Raw genomic sequence first — 17,433 nt, forward strand, 5'->3', positions numbered from 1 at the left:
GAAACAGTGTGAAATGCACGTATGTCTGCAGAGGTCTGGGTGATTCAGCTGGGAGTTCCCAGAAGCAGCCAGTGAAAGGATGCAGCGCTTACTGGAAATGCTCAGGTGTCATTTCCCCAGGACAGAGCGTTAGCGTAGGCGGTCGTGCTGGGAGGTTGCACTCAGTCACACTCACCAAACCAGGGCGCAGAGAGAGAGGATTGTGTTTTAGCAGTTCTCTCTTGTGGACTCAGTTTGAGCAACCTGTTCCCCAGGGGAGCTGGACTTCATGGCATGTGTGGAAGGTGAGCAGGGGCCTTTGCCAGCAGCTGGGGGCTAAGGGGAAAGGTCTCTGGTAAAAGAAATGGAATAGAATAGAATAGAATAGAATAGAATAGAATAGAATAGAATATTTCAGTTGGAAGGGACCTACAACGATCATCTAGTCCAACTGCCTGACCACTTCAGGCTGACCAAAAGTTAAATCATGTTATTAAGGGCATTGTCTAAATGCCTCTTAAACACTGACAGGCATGGGGCATTGACCAACTCTCGAGGAAGCCTGTTCCAATGTTTGACCACCCGCTTGGTAAGGAAATGCTTCCTAATATCAAGTCTGAACCTCCCCTGGTGCAGCTTTGAACCATTCCCATGCATCCTATCACTGGATATCAGGGAGAAGAGCTCAGCACCTCCCTCTCCACTTCCCTTCCTCAGAAGTAGAGAGCGATGAGGTCACCCCTCAGCCTCCTTTTCTCTAAACTAGAGAAGCCCAAAGCCACTCCTCATAGGACATTCTTTCCAGCCCTTTCACCAGCCTTGTTGCCCTCCTCTGGATGCATTCTAGTACCTGAACATCCTTCCCAAATTGTGGGGCCCAGAGCTGCACATAGTACTCAATGTGATGCCACATTGATGCTAAATACAGCTGGATAATCACCTTTATTAGTTGATGAATTGCTTGTTGGGGAGAGGCTAAGGTGCTGCCATTCCCTCACTCTTGTAAGATGAGGACACTACAGAGGGGCATCATCTCTGAAAGATCTGGTGGGAATATGTGTTTACATACATACCTGATAGCAAATCCCCTTCTGAGACTTTATAGTATGTAACAGCAAGAAAAGGCCATATAAATGAGGAACACAAAAGAATTTATTGTTGAGGATTTCTAGGTTTACTGCCTGATATTTGATTTTCTTATAAGCTATTTCTAGTATTAAAATGGCACACACAAGTTTGTGTGCATCAAGTCTTTCATTAAGAAATTACTTATGTTCGTTTTACATGTTGTCTGGGAACGACTAACAATTACTAATGAGGATGTTATACACTATCACTCTGAACTTTTATTCAGTATTACACTGGCAAATCCTGTCCAGAAGGCTTGTGGGCCATGCTTGAGCAATAAGTGGAAGTGCAACAAGAAAAGTGGTGCAACAGTTGTACATGGCAATGTTGCCACATCCCCTTTTGACTCTTGACTCTAACTTGCTGAGGGTCAAAGTGATTACTGTGTTTGAGGTTCAAAACTGTTTTTTTCTCAGATCAGAGAGCAAGGACCTGGATTCTTTTTGGCATCCTCTACAGCAGTGCGTTGCTGATTGCCTGCTGGTATCATGGAGGCACAGCTCACCCAAGCCCTTCTCTGCCATCGATGAGGCATCAGACAACAGCAGGATCGGTCTATCCCATCCCAACTTTTGACTGAGACCCTATAGTCTTGAGACGACCAAGATATGTTGCCTAACCAAGTCGTCAGACCCAGTACTCGGGTGAAATCTGATGGTCTGTGATTGCCAAGCCAGGTAAGACAAACTAATGGCCCTTTCTGACTCCCAGCTGCGTCATGCGTTGCGTCTGTGTTGCTGTGTGTGTGGTGTCCCACGGGGCCTGGAGTATGGTCGCTTTTGGGGTGCGTGGAGGCGGAACCAGGGCTGAGCCACTCGGGCACAGCCAAGGGGACAGGTCCCCACCAGGGAGGCTGTGGGGAGGCTCGTCATGAGGGGAAGGTGCTGGTGCAGATGGAACGAGTGCCCTGACGTGCTTCCAGGAGGGCTCCCGAGAGCCAGAGGATGCTGTGCTTTCAAATCTCACCTGAGTTTTCCCCTGGGTGAGCGTGGCTGGGTTTCGGAGATGTCCTCAAACTGCTCAAGCGCTCACGTATCTGCAGGGTGTGCTAGGTACTCTCTCCGTGTCTAAGTCCTACCAACGTCTGCGGTGATTTTCTCACATTTCCTTTCCCGAATGCTGCCTCTCCCTTCTGTCTCCTCTCCCCGACTGCAGCCGTGGACGTGTCCCCACCACCCAGCTCCTGCAGTGGGCTCCAGCTGAGCTGCTTTGGGAGGGGAAGCAGCCCCCCAGGGGCAGCTCTGGGTGTTCGGTAGCTCCTGCCTCAGACATTAGCGTGACTGCTGATGTGTATCGCTCTCAGAGCACCGCTCACAAGGGAAAATTCTCACGTGTTCTCCTTGGCTCCTCTTTATTCCCAGTCACAGCAATTACGCGGCTGCTTTTTGGCCTTCGTTTGTCCTAAGCTGCTGTGCCTCAAGTGAGTGCTTATTAGCACTTCCTTCTCTAAAAAAGAGTGACTGCAAAATAAGCCAAGGGTCATTTCCCTTCCCTTGAGGCCAGGAGACATCCTGGCTTTTAAATCAAGCTCCATAAATTTTAAGCCTTAGCATCTCATGTGTTTTGCCTAGAAAGGGGTGGAGGTTCCCCTCGAGAGAGTGAGGAAAAGTAACTGCTCCTGATATGACAGTACATTGTTTGGGCAAGTGTTTTTAGGGCATCTGAGATAAATGACAGCACAGACCAGTGAAAAAAGCAATCACTAGTATACCAACTGTATGAAATAAATCAAAAGAAGAAGTGAAAGAAGGAAGTGACCATTTTCTGTTTCTTGCATCATCTTTACTTGCATATCATCCTGCAGGGTTGGGCATCAGCAGGTGGAGTTGCTAATCATCAGTCAGCAAAAAATGCTGCCAGTAAATAAAATGCTGTTATTGAAAATCAACACATATAGACTCTGTTACATGTGATGAATGTAAACTTTTAGACTAAAAATACTCCTGATATCTGCAGTGCTTACTATAGGCTCAGAAAGAAGGATTTGGTCTAATGTCAGAGGCTTGAAACTTTTACTGGTCCATAAAAATCCCAAATTTCCCAGCACATAAACTGCCTCCTCAGCACTACCCATGCTGATTCTTTCTGCAAGTGATTCCAGTGGGACAAGCCATCGGAGAACAAGGTGGCCCCTACCATGTGATATCAGGATTACGTGTTAGTGGGGTGATGTGGTAGGGAGATCAAGAGCTGCAATAGCTGGCTGGTTTTAGTGGTGAGCATGATATTTGTACCTCAACATGTTCTGCTCCTTTGACGGAGTATCCCTCTAATGCCTGTGTTTACATCCCAAGAGCACAAGCAAGGCTGCGCTAAGGATCTCCTCTCTGCCCCTTCCCTTTCAGGATGAGGGTCAGTACTGGTCGGTGGAGGTATGCATGCCCAGGGCAAACACCCTCACCGAGGCTGCACACCTGGCCCAGAAACAACTGGAGGCCTGGTCCTAGGCTTGGCACTGTTTCTTGGTTAAAGTCAATAGGTTCCCCGTGTCCCCTCACTAACAAGTCCCACGGACACTAGTACTAGCTTTGCTTTTCCCTATCAAGCCCCTGACTTCTCTTGGGCCTCAGTTTTAATTTCTTTTCTACAGACACAATGGTGATGCTGTTATAAGTTGTATGTTCAGGAGGGCTTATGGCCCAAAGAAGTCCAACTTTTCCAAATCCATGAGCTGCTTAGTGAGATTTTCACACAGCCCAGAACTGCAATACAACCCACCTCCCACCCAGAGGCAGCCCATGGGTAGGGGACAAGTGTGTGTCAAGGGCTCATTCACTCCATCCCACGGCATGACCACGGCAGGACAGTAGCTTGACGGTTTCATCCTCAGGTAGGGATTAGACCACCAACACCCCATCCACCAGTGCAACCCACAAGGTGTGTACGTGGGATGGTGCTAGCATAGGAGCCACACCTGAACACAAGCTGTGTGTGGCATACAAGCCCACTTCTGCCCGAAAATCTAAGCATTGCTCAGGGAATGGAGCAACCTACGTACGGAGGAAACCTGTTGTCATTTTCTCTGGCAACTGATAGGGCTATGGGTGAGGGTGTGCCACAGAGAGAGTGAGAAGCCAGGGAATTAGAAGAATATTATTTCTTGATTTCTATGCTGCAATTAAGAAAGGGTTGTGTTTTTCGTTTTCACGTGCCTCAACTCCCACCAGCTGCACGCACCCACCCACAGCATGTGTGCTGTGTTTTTATTACAGCTGTAGCCTCAGGTAGTGTGGAATCGGGGCCAAGCATACATTAGTAAAATTAGAATAAATATCATCTGACGGGTCTGGACGGTGCTGTGGGCAGAGCATATTTGGCAAGACTCTGCTTCCTTCGCAATCCAGCCCAGAGACATTCCCTGATCCTATCTGAACAGGGACTGAACTTGCAAAACGAGTCCCAGCTTGCAAGCTGTGAGTCAGGGATGTCTTAAACACTGCCTCAGCATCCAACACCAACAAGCTCTTTTTATCTTATTCATCCTGCTTAAATAAATACAGTGAGCCCTCACGTTAATAGAGCAGCCTTGAGGGCTGCAAGGCATAGGTCTGGGTTTTTCACACCCTCCAGCATTTGGCCTGTTGTATTTGGCCATTTTTGACCCATTATTCTCCTCTTCTCTGGCTCAACTAATGGGAGTCTTGACTGCACTGCTCACAGTGGTTTGAAACTTTCATCTGCTCCATATGGCCATGTTCGTGTTCCTCACTGGTGAGCCATAAGGATATACTCACTTTAGTGGCTTTCTCTGTGTAGCAGCCTTTGAAGGATGTGTGTCTGTGCTTAAAATCAAGTATACTTTCCAACTTCTTTTGAGTACCATCCTATTAAAGAAAGCCTCCTTCACAACTCAAGAGATTTCATAAATTGTCTGTCAAGATGGGCAGGAGTCTGTGGAATACCCTGCAGCACCCCTCCATTGTATCTGCAAAAGACTAATTAGAAATGTTGTGTTTGGGAACCAGTTGCTGAAAAATGGTAATGAAAAACATCAAATCAGGGGAAGACAGGACTTACATGGATCTCTTCCAGAAAATCCCACCTGGTAATGCTATTGCAATGGCTCAAGCTATCCTTGCCCAAGTTTCAGTGAGAAAGTGCAGATGTAAAGGCAGTAAGGAATAATGACTGCAAAGGTGCATTTACCTTATTACTAGAAGATGGAAAAAGAAAACATTATTTAGCTATGAAGTAAAGGAATTTAAGGCAAAAGTTTGTAGTGACAGAGAGTAGAAAGCATAGTGCTTTGTTCAAATACAGAACAACAGAGACAAAAAGCTGATAAAAAGGGACTACATGGGATGTGTCTGATGCTTCCATAGCCTTGATTTATCTTACTTCAAAGATGGGCAAGTCACAGAGAGGAAATGAGTCCTGCATGGTAATAAACAATTTGCAGTACTGTATGGGAGAGAGTCAACTCCCGCATACCACGGATGTATCAAGATTTACCACACTCTCATGTACCAAGAAAGACACATTCAAGTCTAAATTTCTAAGAAGGGAAAAGAAGGATCAGATTGGAAAAGAAAATAAAGGCAGCTTGAAACTGGCTTTTATCTTAAATGTATTTTGCTGCTCTTCCACAATACAGTGCAATGCAGTCTTCATGCCCCTTTTCTCACCTTCCTTTTGTTTTGCAGTATCACTCATTGCTCTTTACATGTCAGTACTGCCCACTATCAGCACAACGCACATTCCTTTAACAAACACCACCATTCCCCTCTCATGGGCTTAGGATGAATTATTTCAGAGATATCATTCAGGGGCCTTAAATATATTGGCTTTAGAGCTATTTTTACTTGCAAGTGCTTGAGCCAGAACTTTGATGTTTGGGTTCAGGGCAAAATAGAGAACACATTAAAATAAGCAAGAGCTGGTGGCTTTGTTCTAAGTGTTACCAGAAGCCAGGGTGAGACCCAGAAGAGGAAGAGAAGGGAATTGCCAAAGATTTCCGTTGCCTACTTACTCTCTCCAGGGTTTGTAAATCTGTCCTGTGACACTCTTAATCCCTCCTCCTGCAGGGGAGCACGGTATCACTGAAATCTTCACAATCTCCTGCAAACAGAGGTTTTAATGCAGCCCTTTGTTTATTGTCTCTGCAATTCTTTCATTTTTTCAGGAGATAAAAGGGGTCATTTCTTCTCTGGAGCCTGAAGGCTCAGGGAAGTTACCCAGTGTCCTACCCTGCTCTGCCCCCCATCCAGCACTTTGACAGGCGTGGAGTAGTCCATGGGCAGACACTGCCTCACTGGACATGCCGAAGGAATGGAGTGCTGGAGACCATGGCATGATGATTTTCCAAATTCAGGGTGAAGGGAAGGCAACCACAACTACCGGGCTTGAAGTCGACATCCATACAGCCTGGAAAGCAGCCTCTGGAGAGGCCTGAAGGCCATCCCAGCTGTCTGCTGCCCGGGGGTCTCCTCGCTGATGTTGTGCGCAGGGCCTGGGGGCTCCCTGCGTCTTTGCCAGGACCCTGAGCGCTGGGTCTGAAAAGGTATGAGGGGCTTGTGTACTCCTCCACGGCACTCCGTGGCTGTGCTCAGGGCATGTGCCGTGCAGGAGGGAGGCAAGCCCGGTCCTGAGAGCAGCCTTGGGAATACCCTTAGCCGGCAGTATCGATGCCATCAGAGGTGGCAGGGTTCAGGAGGCTGAACTGACCCGCTCCTGCCTCCCCACCCATGCAGGAGCTGAGGAAAGTCAGAAGCGCAGAGCAGCTCCAGCATAGTCCTTTTAGTGAGTCTGACCTGAGATGAGACAGCAGCTTTCTCATCTCGTGCCACCTAAAAGCGAGAAGGAAGGAGATTGTCCCTGTCCGTCCTCACTGGATTGTACAGGGAGTGGTTCACATCCAAACTGAAACCATCCTGGGAGTATGCCCTGGTAGATGTGCTCCCTACCTGCTGTTTCATCTAATGAATTTTACTCACCTTTTACTACATCTTTCAGCATGTGGATAGACCCATCATTTGTCTGTAGCTATTTCAAGGAGACTTTGTATTAGAGATAGCCCAGTATAAACCTGCTGTGTCTAACATGCATATGCAGAAAGGCAAATAATTAAAAAAAAAAAAGAAAAGGAAATCCTATAGAAGTCATTTTAAAGGAAAAATATGCTGGGAAGAATATGAGAGAATAGGAAGAAAAGGTTGGAGAAAAAATGAAAGTAAATAAATCACATATAAGTAAGCAGGGGAAATGCACAGCACAGCAGTATGGTGTTGATGCTAAAATGGGAGGAGTTTTGAATGTTATTGAACAGAGAAATTACCCTGTCGCACCTACAGAGATTAGCAATGTGGCCAGGAAATAACATAATGAAACTGGAATAATATAGGATAACAGCACTCAGGAAAAAATATCCCTGAAGGACACTCAGAGGCAGCCATGTAAGGAAAGGCTGGGAGGTGATATAGGACAACAATCTACATGTAACTTTTGGCAGCCAGCTTGAATTGCAAAAGACCAATGCCATTCTCAGTGGGCATCACGCTAACCGGCTTGGCTTAGATACAGCTGGAAGGTTGCTGTTATTTTCTTGGCATCCCAATGCCAAACACTGTAAAATCAGAGGCCTCAAAGAAGAGTAGAGACATGATCAGATCATTTGGTGTGGGTTTGATTTATGAAGATTAAGTGATGCTTAGATATAAGCTGGTGAAGAGATAAGAAAATAGCTGACATGAGTCTACAAGTATTTGAAGATGTAGGCAGGGTCACATAAATGTGCTTGGAGAGAGAGAAAATAGGACATGATAGGAAGAAGGGAAAATTCCCTACCAGGATCGAGTAGACAAGACTTGGATATAGGGTCTTAGAGTAAAAGAAAATTTTTTTGCATGGGACCTTTCAAATAGCAGAAAATGTTCTGTAGATGCAGCCTTGCTTGGATAGGGTGAAAGATACTAGTTGCAGCTCAGACTTTTAAAACTCAATGCTTCTTGAGGAAAGGTGAATTTTAAAAGTGAGTTCGTTTCTGCCATGGATACAGTGAGCTGAAAAAAATCATCACCTATTTCAGTTTTCTAAATTTCCTTTAAAAACATTATGTGCAATGAGCAATCAAAGGAAGCCAAGAAGCTGAGAGCTAAAAGTTAGCAAAATCATTAAAGAAACAGCAAAGAAATATTAAGAGCACAATGCATTCAAATCGGCACAGAGGGCCAGATGGTACATACCCGAGGGTATTAAAGGAATTAGCTGAAAAACTCTTAGGCCCATTATCCATTATATTCAAGTGCTCCTGAAGAACTGAGGAAGCCCTGATGACTGGCAGAGGGAAAACATCACGCTTCTTTTCCAAAAGGGGAATTACAGATCAATTAACTTAACATCCTTTCCAGGTGAAACTTGGTCTCTAATAATCAGAAACTACGAGCAGTTGTTCTGCAGGAAGAACAAAACAGAAATGTGTTACACACAAAGACAGGTCACATTAAGAGAAGCAGTTGCATCCAAGTGATAGATTCTACAGTCAGATTATACTCACAATGTTGATGGGAGGAGGAAAACCACAGGGGGTGTGTGTTGGGTGATGAGAGTGAAGAATAAGCAGCTGCTTATCCATCATGTGGGATGGAGTATAAACCATAGTGGGCCATGCTGGCAGGAAAGGGAGGCGGATACAGTCCCTTGAGTCGCTCAGTAAATTTGCCCTTAAGGGTTTCACTCATTGACAAGACAACTGGTTGTACAGAGAGCTCTCCTGCAGAGAGCTCCTTGATTTCAGTAAGTAATTTTATTCCTTTTCTTCAGACATAATATTCCTGTAGATCCTGATCCGTCCCTATAAGATTCCATGCAGACACAGTGGACTTTAACAGTGGTTGGACTGGGCCCAAAGCAGAACAAGAAAGTTGTAGGGTGGATACAGAGAATAACAATGAAAGAGATTAAAATCAGCCCTTACAATAGAAAGTGGAGTATGCTTGTAAATATTGCCATGCTAGGCTCCTCAGGGACTCCTGCTGTGTTGGACATTATATTCATCTGCAGTAGCATCGAGGAAGGAGAAGAAAAATACATCAATCAAATTCAAAGATAACACCCAGCTGGAGTGTGAATTGCAAATAATTTATTAGAAGCACCATCCTAAAGGGATTTCAAGAAATGAAGAGTGGAACATAGTGGGAATAGCAAGAAACTGAACAAATCTAAGTGCAGAAACATCCACAGGGTAACAATGCTCATTGAAGAGAGGTCAAAACAGTAAGCCAGAGGCTGTGGAGAGCAGTAATCCAGAAAAGACCCTTGGATGCAAATGTTGATAGAAAACTACAACTGATAATTCATTAAAAAAACCCAGATCAATCCACTTTTGAAGTGCTAATAAGAATACCACTTGGGGCAGGGCCTACTGAACAGAGTGCAGGCAAACAGGTAGTGTTATAGATTAACTGGTATAGACAAGAGGGTGGAAGGAATGACCTATTTACTAGGAAGATCAAAGGAAATAAACTCATACATAGCCTGGAAAAAAAGGGAGGCAGCAAGGTATAGTCTGATATAGAGACAAACCTTACCATGAAAGAATGCTGCTGAGTGGGAGGGAGAACGAGGGCTCATCAGTTGGCAATGGTGGGGCTACATGGGCCACACTCAGACTGGGAAAGGGGGTAAAGATTTGATGACTTGACAAGATCTCCAGCAGGATTGGCTTGCAAAGTCTCCATTGTCCAGAAGAATAAGGGTTTAAAACCACCATACACTCTGGTCCTCTGTTTGGTTCTCCACCTACATGGAGACTTGGCTGCCTCTGAGTTCACAGCATGTTTGCAGCTGTGATTTTCAGCAATGTTCCTTGGGCCAATAGATGTGAAAATGCAAGCAAAGTCAACAGAACTTGAATAGTGGGGGGAAAGCGTTATAGTGAGTGGAAGGAAAGTTGCTGCAGAAGAGATGGAAAGTCCCAGCTGCATGGGGTTAGATCATTCCAGGTGTGTACAGCCAGGGGTGGGCAAGGCAAATGTATGGTAGGTAAAGAAAAGGACATGAATTATCACATAGAGAAGCCCAGTCCCAGCATGAGGATTGCAGATGTCCTTTGCAGTGGTGCTATTTATTCCCCTTTTCTGGAGACTAATCAACGTGAGCCAGAGGAGAGATAAATTTCATCTCCTTCTTGATATCCCTGTGATAGTACTATGGTTCTTCAGTGTGGGAACTGGGAGAAAGCTATGCTACACTGCCATACCTCAAGGACTTAACTCCTGTTAGCTCACAGCCTCAACTAGACTTTCACTATAGACAGGAGATTAATGCTACATGTGAATACTAGTTTTGTCCATCATCTCTTGGTGTCTCTGCTTCCTCTGTGGACAACACCACCCAATCTGGGAAAAGATGAGAGGACCTATTGGGAATTTCAGTGGTTACCTTACAAAACTGCTGGACCATTCCACCAGTGCCCCCATTTCTCCGTGTTGGCTGCCCACCAACTTCTGGCTGGGATTCACAGTGCAGGTTATGATCCAGAAACCTCAAAATGTGTGTGGCCAGCTAGCCAATTCTTCTTCACTTTCACACACATTATTTCCAAGCCTTTACTATTGTGGGGCTTTCAGGAGCCTACAGCAGGATGTGTCAGCAGCAGGCCCTCTGCTTTTGAATTTGCACCCCGTAGAGACACTCCTCATTCTTATCTGATCTTCACCAGAAGTGGCAGGTCTTCAACTCTCTGCTCAGGCAGTGGCTGCTCACAGTAGGCTGAGGAATTCCTGGCAATTCTTCTGGGTGGAAAGGCTTTTGCTAAACATAAGAGATATGAAATCCGCCTACACGTTTGGGAGGGTGACAGCACATTATAATCATACGGCATCACTCGAGTGCCCGTAACAGCGACTGTAGCAACACTAACGGAAGCTCTGAAGGAAGGGAATGAGAAATTCACTCCCACCACTTGACTCATGTGGGTTGCTGCTTAGATACAGGTTGAAGCAGCCACTGAAGTCATGGATGTCTGTGGGCTGCCGAGTTTCTAACTTGATGTTTTATGGGGCTCTGCCTATCAAAATATTTGGGATCTGCTCATCTCTGGTTACCGTGCAGGTTTCAGCAACATGTTTTGGCTGCACCAAAGCCATAGTAAGGCACCATCTTGCTCAAACGCTGGCTGAGTTAGCTGCATTTTGAGCATGGTTATCATGGAAAGGCCATGCGTGTACAGTAACTGTGAGCTGTTGAAAACAGTTTTTAAGGGGCATCCCAAGGCTCCAGGGCTGCTATTCTGACTGGACAATGTGGTGCTTACATAAGTATTGTTTCAGAGAAACAATCACGATGGGAATATGCAGATATGTGAACAATCGTTGGATTTCAGACTGGTAATCAAGGACCCAAAATTAATATTATATTTTCAAAGGAAATGTTACATTGCCTAATCTTCAAATTGCACACCGCTTTGGTGTTACTAAATGAGAGGAAGTGCAGGCTGGTGGTTGAGATGGTGGGACGAGTAGTGCAGGGTCAGTTCCTAGTTCTAGCTCCGACTTCCTGAACCCAAGTTACTTAATCCTCCTGCCCTTATGTCTGACAGCTCCCTATCAGGAAGTCAGGGTACTACTACCTTTCTCCATACTTCTTCTATTTTATCTATTGTCGTGGTTTAACCTCAGCCGGCAACCAAGCACCACGCAGACACTCACTCACTTCCCACCCCCACCCACTGGGAGCGGGGAGAAAATTGGGAAAAGAAGTAAAGCTCATGGGTCAAGATAAGAACGGTTTAATAGAACAGAAAAGGAGAAACTAATAATGATAATGATAACACTAATAAAATTACAATAGTAATAATAAAAGGATTAGAATATACAAATGATGCACAAAGCAATTGCTCACCACCCGCCACTCAAGGCCCAGTTAATCCCTTAGCGGCGATCCCCCCACACCCACTCCCCCAGTTTATATACTAGATGTGACGTCACGTGGTATGGAACACTCTTTGGCCAGTTTGGGTCAGCTGCCCTGGCTGTGTCCCCTCCCAACTTCTTGTGCCCCTCCAGCTTTCTCACTGGCTGGGCATGAGAAGCTGAAAAATCCTTGACTTTAGACTAAACACTACTTAGCAACAACTGAAAACATCAGTATGTTATCAACATTCCTCTCATACCAAATTCAAAACATAGCACTGTATCAGCTACTAGAAAGACAATTAACTCCATCCCAGTTGAAACCAAGACATCTATGAAAGAATGGGGGGACACGGAAAGAAGATTTACTATAAAGATGCACAACCCCCTGCAGAGTGGAACACCTCATCTTGATTGATGACATATACATTATTGTTATTTATATTAATTTCAGCTGCCCCAACATATTCCCTTATACAAAGGAAGAACATTAGAGAACTGTTATCAAGCATGGCTAACTAGATATTACATGGGTCTGTCTCTCTGGTTTAAAGAGGCATATTTATCTGTCTAGGTGTGACAATGTGTGAGAGGCTGAGAGGTTTACAAAGGGGCCAAGTCTTGTGATGGAGAGTTTATTGTGACTGAAAGGCCGAAGTCTAGCTCTTCGTTTTCATGTAATGGCTCCCCAAACTAGCTATTATTCACTATATGTCTACTCTGTGAAAGGGTAGCACGTATAATTAAAATTAAAATAGGTATTTGGTCATTTTGGGTACAGATTACCATGCAAGTCTATTTTAATTCATAGTATAATATCTATTCTATGTTTTGCAAGCAAGAGTAAAAGTGTAAGGTATACTATTTTCCAAATCATGGTGAGGCAACGATAGACTATTTAAAACTTCCTATTCAGGTGAGCCATTATCCCCTTTTCTTCTTTCAAATTTATGATCGTCCTTCCTGCCTTTAATTATCCTAGTTTTCCTGAGGAAATCAAAACATAATAGTATAAACCAGTCATTTTGTTATACATGATGCATATGATTTGCCTTTTAACTTTAACATTTTTTACCCATCTAAGGCTAAGGCTGTGGGCCTGAGTCAATGCTGTGATGGTGGTGAGCAGGTTCTGCTGCCTGGTTGGATTTGTTTGGCTTATTCACCAAAGTGTCTGAGGACACTCAGGGCCACATCCAGGCCTGAAGTCATCTCATACAATCTCAGATGCTTGAAAGTCAGGAGCTTAATCTATGTTAGGCATCATAGTCACTGGAGAGACAACTCTGCAGAGCAATTCTTCATGTGGCTCTTCTATGGTCATTGTAAGAGCATGAAGAATCACCGGTGTTGCCAACCAGGCAGGGTAATTAACCCTGCTCGTTGGAGAACGTATCACAACGTGACAATCTGGTAAGAAAAAAGATCTGCCAGGGTCTAAAGGGGTTCACGCATAACTGCCCCTCCACCTATTGGGTTCAGGGTGACCAACTGCCCTGGAATTTATACAGTTACAAGAAAACAGCCTGATAGTGATCTAGGTCCTTCCACCCAAACCATCCCCACAAGGTCATATACAGCTTTCAAGTCCATAAACAGAAGCCTAAAGTACCTGCTTAGGTATCTGCTGTGCCCTTGTACTCAGCTTCCTGCAGGGATTGAGTTGTAGACATCTCTGAGATGAATTCTCCTCCATACCCTCTTGCCAGCTAACAGGGAAGGAAAGTTTAAAATTTCAGTTTCATTGTTTCTTACCCATGCCTGCATGAATTTATTCTAATAAATGGGATGGAAGGGGAGGTGTTAGTGTTTGCAAACCTGTTCTTGGCAGTATTGATGTGCCATTGATTTACGTTTGACACATGTCACTTTCTGTTTCTGTTCTCAACAATTGTAAGTGACCTGACACAGAGCACGCTGAAATCTGTGGGTTTTGGAGCAGGTCTGTGATGGGCTCGATGTGTAGAAACGCTGAGTATATTGATAATGCATGAGATTTTCAGTCAAGCTGGGGAAGCTGTGCCAAACTTTGAACTGCCTCAACATTACTTCCATTGATAAAATACCTTTTAACGTTATGCCCCATCTGAACTTTTCACAGGGACTAACTTAATCCTCCTTCATAAACCCTGTAGCAATAGCAGGGTCATATTTTATAACAAAAATCACAGTTTTACTTTGCATTTATAGAGGAGACTAATCTTGACAGTAAGGCTTTCATCACTGCAGCTTCTTCAAAGAAGTAAAAGGACATAAGGGAAACAGAGTTGGAAATACTGGGGGGGGTTTTAGGTAGTCAAATGCTGAATCACTGCAAAATATGCACTGTGCTCTTACACCTGCTGCCAAGGGAGAGTGAGAAAACAGACGCTTTTCCCATGTTTGTCTGTGTCATCCTCTCATAGTGTCTGTTCCACAAACAACACCATTTGTGCATTTGAGCATCGACAAGCTTGCAGATTGAACTCTCATGTAAACCAAAGGTGAGACAGACCCTGGTTGAGGAAAGTGCTCCAGGTTATACTGATGTCCTCTTGAGGTTACTTTGCTGAATATGGGTGTGCTGAACACATTCATAACTTCACTCCCATGGGTAGATGGGACAATTCACAGCAACCAGTCTGTATACCAAGCATAACCCCTGTGGCCACTGAATACTAGTTTCTTCAAATTTGGTAGCTATCTGAATCTCTACATTTTGTACATATTCTTTATGAGCAGTAGCATTTGAGTTGCAAAAGCGAGTCCTGCCAGGGCAAGCATTTCTGTTGGTTCATTTAAAATTTGTTTTCCCTAAACACACATGTGGCAATGCAACATTCACTTTCTACTCATTTGCCCCAAAAGGCCATGACAATGAGAGTTAAGTAAGATGTGAAGCAATATTAATAACATTTAAATTGTAATTACTGTCCATAGGGCATAGATACAAGTTAATACACCTCCTTCCACACTACAGTAGGATATATTTTGTTTTCAAAATATCCTAAATGGAGTGTCTTCCTGGAGTCTCTGCTGCTCCCATATGTTGCTTTTAAATATCAGATGAGTTTTTCCAGTTGGTTGCAACATCTTATGCTGTGGCCAGCTGATGTAAATTGGCACAGGTCCATTATACCATTGGAAATATGTCAGTCTATACCAGCTGAGATTACAGCACAGTTCTAGTTTAAAATACACTTAACATCTTTTTAGTTCTTTCTTGAACAATGCTGGTTAAGTCACCTGTTTTATCTCAGTTTCTGTCCTCAGTAAAGCGCATGGGTAAAAGTTAACATCCTGGGGAAGATGAAAGAGAACAGGACCTGTCCCCACTCCATCTTTAAGGCAAATATCCTTTACAAAGTCCTGATGGGATGGACTGAGTTTCCATAAGACCAGTAGGATAGAAGAACATAATTTACCATTTTAAGTGGTTCTGAAAACAGTGCTAAATTCAAAGCATTGAAACAAATCTTTTTGGCTTCAGCTCTGGTGCTGCTTAAATTATTCACTGTAAACATATGACCATACTGATTTAACACTTTTGCTGTTCTTTGTGATTTTGTTGAATGAGATGACCTTGATTTGCTGCCTGTTCAAAGCACAGTCTTGCCTATTAAATAACTTTCAGATGTTCACCTTGGGCTGCCTAAAGATATTACTGATAAGCTCACGTAATTCCTCCCCTTGAAGTGGCAGTCTAGTTATATCAAAAAGAAATACAGACACATTGATCTCATGCCCCCATGTAAAGTACTGCTTCAGCAGAGCTTTGTACTTGCCTGGAGTCGCCACGTCCTGGCAGTCCCTTGCGTGGTCTCTCATCTCCACACCTTGATGTTCCCCATGGGATGTTGCGAGGGCGGGCTGTCAGGGACTAGTCACGTTCTGGGATGGAGCAGTTAACTCCTATGTCTTCTCCCTCACCCTGGGTTCATTTTGCCCAAGTGTCTTTGGGATGGCTGCTGGTACCATGAGTGAAACCGAGCATCGCAAGCAGGGCTGTTGATGGGGAGGGCGAGCTGGCCTAAGCAGCGGCTGAAATGGAGCTTTCCCGAATGTCTGCCAGCTGCAGGAGTGGCATTCTAGTTCAGCAAAAGCCACTTTCCCACCTGAGCTCACCCCAGCACTAGGCAGTGCGGTACAAACCCACAGTGGGGTATATCCTGACATGTCCCTGAGCTTGGCACTCCAGTGATTTCCCATTGCTTTGAGGGAAGAGCCCAGCTCAGCTGTATGGGAGCTGCTCTCATGGGCTCTGGGAGCCTACAGATAGTCATCCCTGCTCTTTGGCCCCACTGCCAGCCACAGCCTGTACTACAGGGAATATGCTCCCCTGAGCTGTTCCTTGATGTATTTTGAGTTGACAGGAAACATGGGTAGTAACCAGCTACCTCAACAAAACCAGAAAGAATGAACAAGCACACAAAGGAAATGTGGGTTGATGAAGCTGAAGCTTGGATAAAGATGGGTGTTGTCAAAGTGGTAGGCGATTTACTTGACTAAATGTACCTCCTCCTGAAAGTTCAGTCGTTGTGGGAAGACTCATTTAGGTTGGCTGTAATGGATGTCCCTGGGTCATGCGGTCCCTGAGGTATAGAGCTTCAGCTGTGGAACAGAAGGGGTTTATCACAGCTGTTGTCCTTGCAGGGCCAACACTGGCTCCTTTCCTGTGGAAAAAGTGCCCCTTTTGGATGCTTTCAGAGAACTTCAGGAAACTCTGTCTGTCAGAGACCCCTCCTCATGCACCCCAGCCTTTCCTGGAACATCTTACTTCTTCCTTCTCCCACCTGGAGAAGTGCATGTCACTTTGGGGCTTTCCCTGCCTTCAGAAGGGAAAATTTGGATTATTTTTCTTTTAAAGCATTTTTTTAAGTCAGAATCATTTAAATTTCTGTCCTATTCTTGATATCTTTAAAAGCCTGTTTTGGACCATTCAGCTCAATTCTGAGGTTTGTGAGAGTTAAGTATATGAGTGAAAAAGAGCTGATGATACACATTTCTGTCTCTATCTTTCTATACCCTCAGCTTGTCTGCCAGGCAGTGCACTTGCTGTTTTTCAGATTCTCTGGTGATATCTGAAATCCTCTGAAGTGTGAGTGGGAAAGCAAGAAGGATGCCATTTGGGAACTGGTGATTTCAACAGAAGCACGTTACTGTGCTGCTTTTATGTAGCAACAAAACAAAGCTTAAAGGTATCCTCTGTGCGTGCCATTTTCAGTATGTCGGGGAAAATATATTTTTACATATATAAAGCAAAGCAAGCTCTGGGAGGCTGCCAGCTCCCTCCAGATGTCAAAAACACTAGTACCTGGAAAGAATAAGTTAAAACCTCAGAGCTGTGTGAAATAGTAAAATGCAGGGCACAGACTTGAGTAGTAAAACTCTTCTCCAAAGCAATTTGAGGATGCCTATGTGCAAGGTCATGCTGGTTTTAGCTGTCCATGTAAATGTCCCTCTTGTCAGAGTCTGCAACATAAGAAGCTTTTGGTAA

At 44.5% G+C, this 17,433-nt stretch overlaps 1 protein-coding gene across 3 annotated transcripts in view; it reads left to right on the top strand.

Moving 5' to 3' along the window:
* The first annotated feature begins 1,619 nt into the window (after positions 1-1,619).
* Positions 1,620-17,433, top strand: part of GPR132 (G protein-coupled receptor 132) — an 87,237-nt gene continuing 71,423 nt past the window's right edge. For all 3 annotated transcript variants that reach the window (XR_012650650.1, XR_012650649.1, XM_075029681.1), the window contains exon 1: positions 1,620-1,784. The gene's annotated coding sequence lies outside the window, so the exon portion shown is untranslated. The remainder of the gene's footprint in view (positions 1,785-17,433) is intronic.

This window comes from Buteo buteo, chromosome 6 (genome assembly GCF_964188355.1).
Source record: "Buteo buteo chromosome 6, bButBut1.hap1.1, whole genome shotgun sequence".
NCBI classification, from domain to species: domain Eukaryota; kingdom Metazoa; phylum Chordata; class Aves; order Accipitriformes; family Accipitridae; genus Buteo; species Buteo buteo.